The 12086-nt window shown below is 43.9% G+C and overlaps 1 protein-coding gene across 1 annotated transcript in view; it reads left to right on the forward strand.

The window, feature by feature from the left end:
* Nucleotides 1-12086, forward strand: part of USH2A (usherin) — a 295540-nt gene that overhangs the window by 161864 nt on the left and 121590 nt on the right. The window lies entirely within an intron of this gene.

The following is a 12086-nucleotide window of genomic DNA, read 5'->3' on the forward strand; positions in this document are numbered from 1 at the left end:
AGCCAATGGATGATTCTCTCTCATCATTGATGTTTCTTTCTCTCTTCTTCTCCCTTCCTCTCTCTGAAATCAATTAAAAAGACACATAAAAATTAAAAATAATAGTCGTTAAACAACAAAACAACCATCTAATGAGATGGAAGCCTGCGTCCATTTGAGGTGAAAAGAGTCATCATGGGCTTTTATGCATAGCTTCCGGGCAAGGCTGCTATTCTCTGTCCCCAGGAGATTAGGTCACAGGTGTCTAGAGCTCTTAAAGCTCTTCAGACATCTTCTAGGGATCCTGCATGTTCATACAGCACCAGCAGACCTACCTCACCATGCAAAAAATGCACTCTCTGGGACCAGCCCAAGTTCATGGCACCATTACTTATTGTAAAATTGCTGATTAAACCTAATTATGTCCGGGTACAGGAGGATCAGAGTGCCAGCAGTTTGGTGGGCGCCCGGTGAATCAATTTCTCACGGGGCCACGCAGACCGATGGGAGTGGATTAGACTCATGGACATCACACACATGTCCCGGACTCAAATCCGTGCACACGTGTGATAAGGGCAGCTTACAGCTTCATGAAGTGTTACAGCACCTGAAATAGAAAGTCAGAATAAGTCTTTGACCAAAAAAAGGAAAATACTTCATAAATATGATAGAAAAAAAACATGTTTTCCTCTGTCAAAGAATTTTATAACTTGAAAAATCATATGGATTTTGGAGTGGCCGTAATGATCTTGTCAGGGGGCTATTGGTCCACCCCCTTGAGCCCTTACTTCCTTTTTTAGACTCTTTAGCCTCTACAGCTCAAATATACCAACAGTTTCTTTTTAATCTGTTTTTACTTCCTTTGTTTTTATTTTTACCACCTGATAAAAGCCCGCCCTGAGTTAGTCCACAGTTTGACTTTGCCCAATGGGCACGTTGTAGCTAAAGGGGCTGAATCACACACACACACACACACACACACAGTTTAGCACTAAAAATTCTCAGCCTGCATTTTCCAAATAGGCACTCGGTCATGACGCCAGTCCTATCACATTTCTAAAATAAGCTCCTTCTCCCAGCCTCCTCATTAAATATTTTATATTTTTCCAAACTATCTAAATGCTAGCCTCGCTTTCTCATCCAGCTCGGTGGATATTTATATCAAATCATCTTAAACATCCGAGGAGAAACCGAATCTATCACATGGGCTTTCTTACAAACAAGTAGATGCATCAGTTGCATTTCTCTGACGGAGAGGGTGGTTATTGGGGTTTAAAGGAATCAACGCTTTAAAAATAATTCTCACCATAGAATCGGTATTAGCCATCACCGTTATTTTCGTTTTTATTTTTTACTTGTCTCTTGCCTGTGTGATCTCAGGGGAATTTACAAACATACCCCCAGACCAGAGTCTTCTCATATATAGAATGGGGGTAGAAACCTTTTTTATGTTTTATAATTGTTGTAAAGATAAAAAATGAATTTCCTACATAAAGTATTTTGCTCAGAGATAAGCACTTAGTAAGTGGCCAGGGAATTAATTGTCTTTATGCTCTTTAGTCTCTGGATTCTAGGTTATTGCTTCATAATTGTTTCCCTTTCATTTTCCTGAGTTTTGCAGAGTTGATTCTACTCTTTGAGCCTTTTGAGATCATTTTTAAAGTTTTTTTTGCATGTGATTCTTTTATATAATTTGCATTTGTTCCTCATCTCACCAGCTTGCTTGCCTCTCAACAGTCTCAGTGTTTCTCTCTTTTGTTTGACATTTACCATCTCTCTCTCATTTAATCGATTCCAAGTTCTTTTTTTCTTGTTAAAATCTTTTTTGTAATCTTTATTGTTGAAAGTATTACACATGTCCCCTTTATTCCCCCATTGACCTCTTCCAGCCCTCCCCTACCCCCAACCCTAGGCCTTCTCCACCCTATTGTCTCTGTCCTTGGGTTATGCATATATGCATACAAGTTCTTTGGTTGATCTCGTCCCACCCACCCACTCTCCCCACCTTCCCTCTGAGGTTAGAAAGTCCTTTCCAGGCTTGTGACTAAGATCAAGTGTAGAATCTATTCTTAGCACATTCCAAGTTCTTGTAGATCTTTTGCATAGCATGAAACTGATGAGGAGGAAACAGGTTTCCTGACTTATCTCCTCCCAGAGCACCATAGTGGGGTCTAAAGGCAACCCCAAGTTTGGCTAAATGCAGCCCAGCCCCTAATTAGAGCAGTCAGTTCCCCATCCTTAAACTTGTCTTTAGATTGGTGTTCACTCAAGAAAATGAAATCATTTTCAGATTAATTTACGGGACATCTAGTGGTTAATAAGAACCTTTGCTGGGATTAGGATGGGGTCCACAGATAAGTTTGTGTTGGCCTCAGAGTAATCTGTAAGCCTCAACCTCTGTCTCAGTATTTCGAGAAGGAGGGGGCTGAGAGCTCATGGACGTACTGGACCAGCTCCAGATTCCACTGGCTCCGGGCTCTCCTTCAAGTCAGGTGTCCGTTGGCCTGTGTTTCATGTCCTGCCATGTGTGTATAAACCTTGGGTCATTACACTGGGGTTCTTACAGGGCAGTACTCAACCAGATGCAAAATAAGCCATGCAGGGAGCTTTACAAATGCTGGCTCCTGGGCACCACCTGGGGCGGCCTCAGTGTTTGGTCTGGAATGCAGCCTGGGTGCTGGTAGGTGGGTATTTTCTCATTGTCTATGGGTCATGGTAAAGCCAGCATTGGGAGACCCTGGTCCAGGCGGAGTCTGACCAGCGGTCAAGTCTCAGTTTTGCCCAGAAATTCTCATAACAGCTTCCACTTCACCTGAAACTTGAAAATGTAGGACAAGAAAATGTTAACCATCTATAGAAAAAGGATAAAAGAGTAAAAGTAGCTCCCTAAAATCAGCAAAGGAAAAGATTAGCTCTATAAATAGACCAAAATTAAGTGAAATGGGTTATTGAAAAGAAATGGGAAATGTGGTCAGGCTTACAAAATGCAGAAGGCAAACGGGGTAGGGGGGGGATGAATATGAGGGAAGGCAACTGGGAGAAGAATGAGACGGAATATTTACCACTAATGAATTTGGCTACGGGAGGATTAAATGAGATAAATCCCAGAAGCATGGAGAGTCCAAGGGTTAACAGCCCCACTCAAGAGCAAATGGGCCCCTGTGGGCTGCGGGGGCCAGCTTCCCTGCCCTCCCAAGGCCAGGGTTCAGAGCAGGGCGCGCTTGAAGTTCATTTCCTCGCTGGCGCCCCAGGGCAGAAAGCCCGGCAGTCACCACGCCTGTGTATCCTCAGACTTCTCGCAAAGGCCTCCAATTAGCAGTGTGGCTCGGAGGATTCTCCCTGCAGCCCTGTTAACACGGGAAGCTGCTGCCCTGGGAGACAGCCCTGGCGTTTTCTGCTCAGAAAGTGACTTCTCAGTTGGATTTGAGATGATGTGAAGAATGTGTGGGTTCAACAATGTGCACGGACACAATCATTTCCTTCTCTTTCATTTTTTAATTTTTGTTTTTTTAATCTTTATTGTTGAAAGTATTACATATGTCTCCCTTTTTCACCCATTGACCCCTTCTAGCCCAACCCCACCTCCCTCCCTAGGCCTTCACCACCCTATTGTCTGTGCCCATGGGTTATGCATATATGCATACAAGTTCTTGGGTTGATCACTTCCCACCCACCCACCCTCCCCTGACTATAATTATTTCTTTTTCTTTTTTTCTTAAGTGGTTTAAACGTATATACTTAATTATGAACATAATTTGTAGTGCTAGGGATATAATTGGTACATAGAAGATATTTTCTCATTACATTAAAATAAAGTCTAGGAGTTATATTTCTTTCTCAAATAGAATCATAGATAATAGTATGTATTATTCACTATAGTTTCATAGAAGAATCAATAATAGTCTTTCAGATAACCCAGATACTAGTAAATCTAAATGTATGTAGAAATGAAAGACATTTTAACTTATTATTAAGACAGCTTTTGCTTAGACAACTGGCTCAGTCTTCATTTGCAGGAGAGGCTAGTCTACCTGAAGCAGGTGGGTGACATACTGAAAAGGTGTCTCTCCCTTTTCTCTCTCTTGCACAGCTAGTAGTATAATTCACAACTCTCTTGGTCATAAGGAGATTCCCTAATTGCTTAAAAATGCAGATTCTTGGGTTCTACACGGGAGACTCTGCATACTTGGGCTAGGATTAGAAACCTGCCTTTTACCAAGTGTTCTCCTGCAGATGGTCCAGGGACCACATGCTGCAACCTCCTGGGGAGGGAGCGACCAGCTGAGAGGGCTGATTGTCCTGCTTCGTTTGTTCCTGCCCCTGGTTCCTAGCATGAGCTCTGTGAGCAGAACATGCTAAGACAGTGGAGACCGAGGCAGTGTCCGTAGGGCCTCTGCTGTGATGGATAGCTCTTCTGGAAGGAGGGGAGAACTATTTGGGTTCTTGTCAACTGCAGATTCTGATGCCGGGACTGGGGATGTGGTGTGAGAGTCTGCCGTTCTAATAAGAACCCACCCCCCTTCACTGTGATTCCCAGTAACAAGGCTCACTATTTACATAGGAAATGAAAAGCACCTTTTATGTGATTTTTGCCTTATGCCTGACTTGGGAACTTAACCTCAGTGATTAGTCCCTCCATAACTAAGACCCTGCTCGTTATGTGTATGTATACATATACACACATGTATATGTTATATACAAGTTATGTGAATGTACTATGATTATATTTACTCGAGAAGCCTGCAGAGAGGTGATTATAATACAAGCTTTGATGCCAGGTATGTTGTTGTTCTGTTCAACTGAGAATTCCTGCTCCACAGTTGAGACTGCCTATGCTATGGCCACTCTTTGTGCATCTGAGTTATTTCCTTCTTAGTAAGCTCCTGAAAGGCAATAAGTTTTACATTCATTTTAAGTCTTGTCCATTTCCTTGCTCAACATAGCTGATCAGTACACTTTTACTGAATGAACAAATGCAGCTTTCTGTCGCTAACCCTATAGTTAAAGTAATGTTAATACAGTATTGTTCTATCCTGCTGCCTTGAGTATTGGGTTACTGTTTCTTACTAAAGTGTCAGCAATGCTGTAGTTCTCTAACTCTTTTTTATTTTTATTGATTTCAGAGAGGAAGGGAGAGGGATGAGAGAGAATCATTGATTGGCTGCCCCCTGCACTCCCCCTACCGGGGATCTAGCCCACACCCAGGCATGTGCCCTTGACTGGAATTGAATCATGACTTTCTGATTCATAGTTTGACAATCAACAACTGAGCCATACCCTAGTTGGGCTGTAGTTCTTTAATTTTATGAAATAATATACAGAGCAATCACAACTTAATCATATATTTCTAACTCAGTATGTATATTCCCAAAGGAAAAACAATGTTGATAAGCTGAATAGAATCTAAATATTAGTTTTAAAACTTAAATCTCATCAGGGAACTGAACCTCAGTATATTTGTAATTAAAACCAATGGAAGCCAGTGTTGCTGCAATGATGATAATTACACAGAGCAAAACATATTCATTCATTAAAAACAAAAACATTATGTACTGTGTTTCAACCTAGTGCTGGATCCTGCCTTTGCAATCTTTTTGTTGTTGCTGCTGCTATTTCTTTTTTATTGTGGTAAAATACACATAATAAACACACTGCTTTTACATCACCAAAATATAGTCCAAGAACTCCCACCAAGTATAAAGTTATGTAAAAGATTAAAAGTTTTCTGTGGGGAAAAATAGAATAGATGAGTTTTTCATTTTCACTGAATTTCACCTGAGAGACAGAGAACCCGAAATAACAGTGACTTAATAAGCAAGATTAAGTTTCTCTCTCTCTGGTGACGGACATCCAGTTAGTCGATGTCGGGTGGGCTGTTCACAGTGCCAGGGACACATGCGTTTCCTCTTTCCGGCATGACACCCATAGGGACAGGGCTGCTGCCTCCCGGTCCCAGGCGGCTGCTCGAGCTCAGCCGTGCAGCCTGGGTTCCTCGCAGCGGAAAGGAGGGATGGTTGAAGGAAGACGGGCACATTCCCAGGGAAGGCATTTCGGAAGTGGGTCCTTCACCACTGGCGACATTCTGTGGCCAGAACACAGCCACATGGCTGAGCCTCGCTGCAGGACGTGCTGGGAAATGCACTTCCTCCAGGGGGCCATCTCCCCTGCTTCTATTGTGAGGAGGAAGAGGATATAAAAGAGGGTGTTTAGTGGTCGCTGCCACAATCGGCAGACATCACAAGTAAATTTCAAGAATTCATTTTGATGATAGTATATTAAAAAACAAATGGCGAGCGTCTGCCATTTCCATAGTACTTCATAAATTAATATTACATATTTGTAGTTTCTTACAAACTCTTTCAATGTAAATCGTGAAAGAAATTGGTCTGAGAAAAATCACAGGAACAAAAATATGGCCTGTGACATAAATAGTAAAAATAGAGATGATGTAATGGCCTGCTTAGCTAATGCGGAAGAATCTCATTAGGTAATGCAGTGTTGATGAGTTAATAGCTTTGTCTAAGTCTCCCGAATACCTAATGAGCCTGAGCTACTTGTACGTTGTGAAATCTTCAGACAGAGCTTTTTGCGGGTTATATGTTTTTTATTTTATGCTGCAATAATTTGTAGAGAAGGATGTAGATTTCTTTTTGATGACACATTGTGCCAAAAATGATGGTAATACATAAATCTCGCTGTATAGTGATCTTCAACTAGGCATGTCTATAGTATTTGATGTAAATACTTCAAGAATCAGATTTAATTAAAGAAAAGGAACAGCCCAGGCCGTGTTGCTCAGTAGTTAGATCATCGGCCCATGTACTGAAGGGTCACGGGTTCGATTCCCAGTCAAGGGCACATACCTTGGTTACAAGTTCAAACCCAAGTCCCGTTTGGGGTGCGTGCAGGAGACAACCAATTGATGTGTCTCTCTCACATTGATGTTTCTCTCTCCCTCCCTCCCTTTCATTCTCTCTAAAAATCAATGGGAAAAATATCCTCCAGTGAGTATTAACCAAAAAAAGGGGGGGGGTGCGGGGGAGAGTAACTCCAAATTTTCTGTTTTCTAACTTTCATGACCTTTTTATATTTATATTGTATTTGGGACAAGTTAAAAATGTTACATGCATAATATATAAAAGCCCAATGTTATAGTAAACAGCAACACACATACACTGATATAACGAGCATTTCTTATGAATCAATTGCTCTGTAAGGGAATATTATAGGTGCACATGCTTGCTCACTTGGGGGATAAGCATGTTCCTTTCTGTTTGTGCATAGTAGGTCTCAGCAATAAACATGGATCTTTGAGCACAGTTTTAAGGTGGATTTTAAGTGAAATATGTGCCCAGAAAAGGATACTATTATTTTCAGTCATGCTTCCTGCGCCTGTCTTCTTCCTTCTCATAGAGCGGGGTCTTAGGTCAGTGGCAAGGCGGTGACCGTGACCTTGGAGTCAGGAGGCAGGTTCTCCTCTCAGCTCTGCTGCTGGACTTGAGCGACCGAGTTCACACTGTGCCCACCCATCAGCATCCCCTTCGGGCGGGAACCTAGGGCCCGAGCAGTAAGGATGACGCGGGTTCTTTCCTTTCCTCTGTCTCCCTGCCTGGCTCCCTGCGCAGGGAGTCCTGTCTTTTCTTGGAGAGTCCTAGTAACTTCAGTGTCCACCCTTTAAGTTAGATAAAGAGTTAACACGAGTGGGTGCCTCCAACCTATTGCAGAATTAGAAGGACAGGGACAGACAATGCAGTTCCTACCACAAAGGCACGGATTACAAATCTGAGGTTAGATGTCAGCCCACTAAGAGAATTTATTTTAAAATATATTTTATTGATTTTTTTTCAGAGAGGAGGGGAGAGGGATAGAGAGTTAGAAACATCAATGAGAGAGAAACATCAATCAGCTGCCTCCTGCACACTCCCTACTGGGGATGTGCCCGCAACCAAGGTACATGCCCTTGACCGGAATCGAACCTGGGACCCTTCAGTCTACAGGCCAAAACTTTATCCACTGAGCCAAACCAGTTAGGGCCCACTAAAAGAATCTTAACTTGATAATGCTTTGAGGTCAATAAAAATCATTGTTTGAATCATTCTTTAAGCTGGGGTTGGACCCTGTATTATACAAAGAAAATAAAAGAGTAAGGCAAATTTTTTTCCTATTTGTAAGCAACAAAATCTGTTTAGCCTGTGATTCAAGGTACATGATTTGCTTCACTCCTTACTAGAATATTTAAAGGTCACAAACTCCATTTGAAGCAAATAAAATGTAAAAAAAAGAGTTTTTTGAGTTTTTTAAAAAATTGCCTTAGGTTTGGGGAGAGTGCTTTTGTGTGTTCCACCTTTTGGTTAAAATGAAAATTGACTTTCGTTTTCTAAATATTAGGGATCCTAATTTTTATTTTAAAACAGTACCAAAAGCACAAGGGGAAAAAACAAAACCATTAACAGATGCCAGCTTCCTGGGCCGCTAAGAACCAGAGGAGAAGCAACCTGGGTGTGTTTCCCCATCTCTGCTAGACCGTTAAATTTTCATCCATATTTAACAAATGTCGTTACTCAGTTTCATGGGGTCACTGTGTCAAAATGTCTGTGTTAGAACTTTAATTTATCTCCGAGCTTCCTTGAAGTGGGCAGGAAGCGAGGCACCCTGGATTGATTTACTCTTTAATCCCCACCCTGGAGGGGTGTGCCGCTCCGAACTTCTTCAGAGATGTGTTCTTAAAAATTAGAATCTGCCAGCTCCTGCTCTTCTGCTCTCCTCCCCCCCCCCCCCCAGCTGGTTGTCTTTCCAAAAGTGGGCTCTTGGCGTTCCGTCTCCGGGTGGCAGCGGCCGCTCCTCTGGGGGTGCCCTTCACCAGATGGCCCTCTTCATAAATGCTCGCCTCACCTTCTTGATTCAAATGTGAAATGCCAGCAAATAAAGAGGAGCATTGTGTTCTGATGGGTTCTCTGGAGATGGAGCGGGGCCCTGGGGAGAGGAAGCCAGAAACAGCTTTTCTGTTTGCTGTGATGGCTCCTAATTACCACCGGCCAGTAGATAGAAGACAGTGTTTAGATAATATAACACTTCAAGGCATGGAGGGGTACAGGGAAGGAGGGAGGGAGAGAGAGAAACACAAAGTCTCCAAATTATTGCAGATGCCTCTGAGGACATGGAAATACTCCTGGCTTGTTGGAGTCTATTTGAAATATCGCAAATGATCTTTGCGAGGCTGCCCCAGCCCCTGGCCCCTGGGTAGGCGCTGGCTGCGTGCGGCTCTCCCCGCCAGACTAAAGGTGCGAGGGAAATGAGCGGGTAAGGAGAACAGAGCAGCCAGCTCTCTAATTGAATTAAAAGCTGGTGACATCAGTGCAGACACCTGTCCAATTACAGACAGGCCAAGGTGTTTACCGTTGCCATACAAGCCATTCGGAGATGACAGGAGTCTTTCCGCCCACAGATTAGCATAATGAAAGAGAACAGATTACAGTGGATGCTGGCCAGACACCCCGGGTGGCAGCTGGGGGAGGGCGGGGGCGGGGCCTGCTCTGAAGGGTGTAAATAGAAACAGAGACCCTGCTTCTTGTCCCAGTGCCTTTGGCTTTTTTTTTAAAAAGGTGCCATTTTGCAGTGTGTCTCATGCCGCGTCTCCAGAGCATTTAAACTTGTCTTCGTTGAGTCGGAGGAGTTCATGATCACATCTCCACGTCCAGGCTGGCTCCTGGGTGGTCTTCCTGCCCCCAACCAAACACACACACAGAGGCACCAAAGCCCCCATGGCTCCTGTCGGCTCCTCGGCCACTTTCCCAGGCCGTCCAGCTGCCTCCAGTTATTAATATCTCTCTTCAGCTCCTTTGAAAGTTGAGGTGAGAGCAAAGGAAAGGAAACCCTGGAAATAATCTTTTTAAAAATATGTTTATTGATTTCAGAGAGGAAAGGAGAGAGAGAGAAAGAGAGAAACATCAATGATGAGAGAGCATCAGTGATTGCCTGCCTCCTGCACGCCCCACACAGGGGATCGAGCCCACAGCCCGGGCATGTGCCCTGACCTGGGAATCCAACCCTGACCTCCTGGTTCATAGGTCAGTGCTCAACCACTGAGCCACAGCATCCAGGCTGGAAATAATAATCTTCTAGGTCAACAGAAACAGTGTCTCATCCTTTGCTGGGTCCCTGGAGAAGCGGGGAGAGGGTAGGCTTCCTCTTCTAGTGAGAAGGAAGGTGAGAAGTCTTCATTTTTTTGGTCAAACATCGAGTGTCCACTTTTGGTAAATGACCATGATAGCTGCTGGGTAATAGGGCAAATAAAGACGTAAAGGGACATACTCTTTGCGTTCAGGGAGCTCCCCCGAGTCATTGAGAAGGGCTTTAACGGGACAAGGTTCTCCGGTAGGGCCCTTCCCCTCTAAGGGGAGGAAGTCCTCAGAACACGGGTGTGGCACACTGACCTGGGCTCTCAGACTTCCTCCCCTCAGTCCGGTGCCTGCCCCCTCTCTCAGCCGGGCTTTCTGCACCCACCGGCCTGCGTGTCAGAGGGGATAGACTTAAGTTTCCTTCCCGCTCCCTTGGTGGCAGGGCGGGATTCTCAATGCTGAGCATTAACGCAGAGTGCATTATCGCTTCGCCCTGAGCGTTCTGGGGCCGTCGGTGCCAGTGGTTTCATCGGGACACCAACATGGCTGTGTTCCATGGGATGCTAACACTTTTAAGACATCAATAATGCCGACTTCTTGCTTACTGAAGGGTTTTTCCAACTCGCCCTCTTCCATTATCAAAAGGGACTGGCGGTTTTCCTGACGTCGTGGGGACCATTTTCTCATGTCGCAGAGTTCTGTGACTGACAGGGCATCGGAGGGCTCATCTGGCCTGCCTCGGGGTAGCGATGGTCTTAGGTTCAAAGGGAAGAGTCTGCTCTGTGATGTTTCCCAAAGAAAGAGGTTTAAGTCCCAGCCAGTCTTGGAAGTTCTCACCGTCAGGGGGTTCTTCTTTGTTGTGAACGCCCCAAGGGTCATAAAGGGAGACTTCGCCACGTTCTCTTACTGGGTTTTCTGTGCACACAGAATGATGCGTTTTTATGTCTAGGATTCCTTTATAAGTATGTAACGCTATATATTTTTCACTATTTTTAAATATCTACTGAAATATACTTTTCAATGATTGTCTCTTTTTTCTCTGAAGTGTAGATCTCCTATCACCTGGGATTGGGAAGTCAGATCTTATAAATGCCTTGTTCCCTTGAGTACATGCAGGCATTTGGTCTCATGTATTAATCTATATATTACTGTTATTTATTTTGTGTTACTGTTATTCTTAGGGTCCTTCGAGCGCTAATATTTTCTTAGATTAGAAACCTCCTAGAACCCTAGCTGGTTTGGGTTAGTGGTTAGAGTCTCGGACCTCAGACCGAAGGTCATGGGTTCAATTCCCAGTCAAGGTCACATACTTGGGTTGCAAGTTTGATCCCCAGCCCCTGTTGAGGGACGTGCAGGAGGCAACCAATCGCTATGTCTCTCTCTCATCAATGTTTCTCTCTCTCTCTCTCTCCCTCCCCTCCTCCCACCAGCCCTTCCACTCTCAGAAAAGTGGTGGAAAAAAATGTCCTCGTGAGAGGATTAAAAAAGGATAATGATAGGAACCTCCTAGAGATCAGTTATATTCCAATATTCCAAGGCACCCTTCCCAGGGGTGTGTAGAAGAAAAATTGATCAATGCTTTTTGATGATGATATATTATCACGGTAGTGCTCCTTTTCTTCCTGGAGAGTATATAATGTGAGCTTGATTCTGACGCTTAAAGCAAGGCCATCAGGTCAATCGCTCAACGATCTCTAGGCATACATCCAAGAAGGCCTACCTTCCTCAGTCTTGGAGAGAATGCCCGTGTTCTCTTTCTTTGGCAATTGCAGAACTTTTATTAAAGTGGCAACTTTAATCCATCCTGGTGCAGCCCCCATATGCCACATAAAGCAAATCATGAGCAAAGGGAACTAACCTCTGTAGGCTTGGTAGTTACAAGATGAATTAATAGTTTGCATGTGTGTATCTTACCATTGAGACAGTGAAGCCACTCTTGGGAGTAGCATTTCCTGAAGTGTGGTAAGAGTTGGGGTGCATACAAAGGAT

This window comes from Myotis lucifugus, unplaced genomic scaffold, assembly GCF_000147115.1.
Source record: "Myotis lucifugus unplaced genomic scaffold, Myoluc2.0 scaffold_133, whole genome shotgun sequence".
NCBI lineage: Eukaryota > Metazoa > Chordata > Mammalia > Chiroptera > Vespertilionidae > Myotis > Myotis lucifugus.